The following is a 3,665-nucleotide window of genomic DNA, read 5'->3' as shown; positions in this document are numbered from 1 at the left end:
GCTGAGATTATTAGCCAATCACAGTATTTCTGACCTTGATGCGAAGGACAGACTGGCCGTAATCCAAAGCCAAGTCAAGGACCACCTGCACACCGCATACGAGCGAAGTCGCCAACGATACGACCACCGCGCGCAGCTTCATCTGGAACCGGGACAGGAAATGTGGAGGCGCAACTTCGCACTAAGCAGCTTCGGCAAAGCCTTCAATGCCAAGTGCGCCCGGAAATTCTTAAAGAGCCGAGTTGTCCGAGCCGTGTGCACCAACGCCTATGAGTTAGAAGATCTCCAGGGACGCGTGCTAGGCGTTTTCCACGCAAAAGATATACGAACATAATTGTAATTTGCTCACCTCCCTGCCAGGCAATGGCGGTAGCAGCGCCCGTCCTCCCTTTTATCTTTTGGGTCAGTGCGAAAATATAGATTACTTGTCGTGGGTGTGGCCTACGTTGGGCATCGTTATTAGCCGGCTTGGTCAATCCATGAAATGCGCACGGAGATTCCTTGTAACGGTCATTCATGTCGTTACAATAATCTGCGTGGTGATGTTGCATTTGACGTTATCGGCAGCACCGAGGGTTTACTTAGTTGGTTGCGTGCGATATTATCAGCCACGCCGATATCTTTTTGTCATATGGTCAGAGTATGCGGGGTGAAGCTGGGCCCACGGCGGAGCCTAAATTTTTGAAGGGTGGCAACGCCAGACTTGCGATCCACGGCGCCAAAAGCGACAATTGTTTTTGGCCGTCCAATTCGTTCTTAAAGAGAATATGAGGAGAGTGGATCGCATGCCCTTGGATATGCCCTTGGCCGTCATTTGGGCCATTGACCCAAAAAAAAAAGCTGTGCAGATGGGCAGCAATGGTGCTCGCCTCGCCAATGTATGCGTGTACCGAAATTCGGCACCAATGATGTTGCTGCCCAAATGTACGGGGAGTTCGACTTTGTCAGCGGTCCACAGCGGACGTATCGGCTCACAGAAGAATTTTTGGAAGATGGATTTTTTTTTTTGCCGGCCACGGAGCATGTGCTTAACCAAAAGAAAAATAGAAAAAAATCAATGCGCATACATTTGTTCATGACGGGCTTTCTTCATTATTTAATTGCGAAAATAATTCCTTATGTGCTAAAGTATTGCAAAAGAAATAGTGCCCAAGATCGATAATACGCGAAACAATAATACACCCGAAACACACTGTCGTCATTTAAAACTTCTTCAAAAGCGATACTCTATTAGAGCAGCCGCAGCCATTCTATGGCACACCACGCTTGAATCCCGCGCCGGAGGACGCTGGCCAGATCAACCCCGATATTCACGGGCCGGATTTTCAAAGCTCGGCCAAGTGCCGGCGTAATCCATACGACGGAGAGACGAGCCACCACGGACGGGACTCACACGACGAAGAGGCAGCCACGGGCGAGACCACGCCCATATCATCCGAGTGAGTCTGTTCCATTTCGTGCCTCCTCGCCTGAGTAAACGGCAGATTCAGACGCGGACTTCCCATTGTACTCCTTTATTTTTATTAAGTAAAGTGCGAACCGGAAAGGAAAGGGCCTAAAGATTATTGTGTCTGCCAAGTAAAGAATAAAATTAAAATGTTTAGATTTTGGTCAACTTATGCACGAGTGATACCCACTTATGCGTATATATATATATATATAAATATATATATATATATATATATTTATATATATATATATATATATATATATATATATATGTTACGCACCTCAGGTGCATGTGCCCCCCCACCAGAGAGCTCTTTAGGCAGCCAAGGTAATAAGCGCTTTGACAAATAACGCCTTTCGTTGGAAACACATATGTATACACGCATTTATTTTAGCGGGTATTTGCTCCCCATTGGTGCAATAATTACTTATGTTTATATTTCTCCCCTTGTTTTATTTTCCTTTGTTGACTGGCAATAATTTCTGGCCGTTTTTTTTTTTGGTCTCCGGTACGAAGGTCGCCAACAGAAAAAGATATTCTGTACAAAAAAAAGGAAATTTAATATATTTAAGATTAATAGAAATTGTTACAAATATGAAATGATGCAACGCGTTATAGATAACCGTTGAAGCAAAGTTGAAAGAAGGAAAGAAATTGAAACTTAAAACCTCTATCCATTATTTTAAATATAAGAATATACAACTTATCGTATGCACCTGGTTTAAAATGCCGAAAATGTTCGCGAGTCCGAAAGTATAAATAATGGCTTGACGATCACCTGCTGGGGAATAAGAAATAAGATTAAGTGTTAATAACGATATGAAATGCAACCAATTATATACCGTATCTGAAGAGAGAAATGTCCGGCTAAATTTTCTTTGATGGTGAGAGTTGGCATAACAGCCGGCACAGGTTGATGGCCATCTAATGGCAGAAAGTGGGAAACGAGTAGGTGATCGTCTCATGGTTGGGCGGGTACGCTGGGTCCGGAACCGGGGCTTACTCTGGAAGAGTAAAGTGGATAAATAGTGTTTTTTTGTTAATTTATATTGAGTGTCTCACCTTTGTTGTTTACATGTTCATAGCTGTCACAGCTGTTTATTTTGTTCATGAATTAGAAGCTCCGATTGTTTGACCTTATCTAGTGGTGGTTCGCTTTGCATAGTGTTGTGTAAGTCTGTTTTACTACAGACGTGTAGCTTCGTTGTTATCGATTGTGCGGACTGCGGGCCAGGGATGGGACTACACCCAGAGAAACCGATGAGCCAGCCGGCGTGGCCCACAGAGAAACAAGCGTTCCGTAACATAATGAAAGCCATTAAATTTTGTTGTATAATAAATTTCAATAATGATAATAAATCGTATATCGTTCTCCTCTTGAAGCGAACAGACGTGTTTTTTTGTGCTCTTCGTTTTGTTTTTCATTTAATAAAACACCGGCGTTTTACATATTTATATTTGATATATTTATTTTTTCTGTTTGCCTTCCCAGTTTATTTTTTTTTTTTATCGCGAGTGCATGCTTGTGTCCTGTGCATTTTTATACCCTGAACCCATTAAAAATGGGTATAAGGGTATATTGAATTTGTGCCAATTCCAAATATGTAACAGGCACAAGGGAGTATCTCCGACCCCATAAAGTATATGTCGGCGGCAGGGGTATGTCTGTCGGCGGCAAAGGTATGTCATACATGTTGATACTTCTGATGATTGACGCGGCTGCACAGCGAGTTCCGATCGGTTCAAATACCCAAGCTCAACTGACTATGTCAGCCTACGCACACATGTCGTAAACTCACTCATGTCGTAAATTCACTCATGTCGAGTGTATGTAGCCATCTCTGTCTTACTCAAGACTCTTGGTATCTTACCATCGAACCTCACTCAGCAGCAGAGCGTCTCTGCCTCTGCTGCCGTGCTTTCGTTCAATATCAGCTAGTAAAGCAAAAGCAGGGAATTCCCCGAATCCCCGAATTCCCAGAATGCTACTGAGGAATGTACCCACGTACAATTACTAGGAATCACACTGCGACACGGCCTTCCTGACCTATCACACGTCCTCGTGTGCTACATCCACCACCCATGTCCAAGTCACATACCAGACTCTTTTAATTATGATATTTCTTGTTTTTAATAACATTATTTTCTCTTACAATTTACAAACTTACAGAGCCGCTTACACAAACATTAACTGACAATTTTTCTTATCTAGGAA

The 3,665-nt window shown here is 43.0% G+C and overlaps 1 long non-coding RNA gene across 3 annotated transcripts; it reads right to left on the bottom strand.

The window, feature by feature from the left end:
- Positions 1 to 1,066: 1,066 nt before the first annotated feature.
- On the bottom strand, positions 1,067 to 3,185 carry LOC26530447 (uncharacterized). 3 transcript variants are annotated; one of them, XR_004303051.2, is made up of 5 exons: positions 2,513 to 3,185; positions 2,293 to 2,454; positions 2,167 to 2,228; positions 1,731 to 1,988; positions 1,067 to 1,571 (listed from the first exon to the last, which is right to left on the bottom strand). It is a non-coding gene; the product is annotated as an uncharacterized lncRNA (long non-coding RNA). The 3 variants fall into 3 exon arrangements; XR_004303052.2 differs by having other exon boundaries at positions 1,878 to 1,988; positions 2,167 to 2,231; positions 2,513 to 3,183; XR_001449651.3 differs by having other exon boundaries at positions 1,069 to 1,571; positions 1,878 to 1,988; positions 2,513 to 3,174.
- Between the last annotated feature and the right edge of the window lie 480 nt (positions 3,186 to 3,665).

The sequence above is a fragment of the Drosophila virilis genome, unplaced genomic scaffold (assembly GCF_030788295.1).
Source record: "Drosophila virilis strain 15010-1051.87 unplaced genomic scaffold, Dvir_AGI_RSII-ME tig00001750, whole genome shotgun sequence".
Taxonomy (NCBI): domain Eukaryota; kingdom Metazoa; phylum Arthropoda; class Insecta; order Diptera; family Drosophilidae; genus Drosophila; species Drosophila virilis.
Note: the sequence above shows the minus strand (reverse complement) of the source record. Positions and strands in the feature narration are given on the sequence as shown.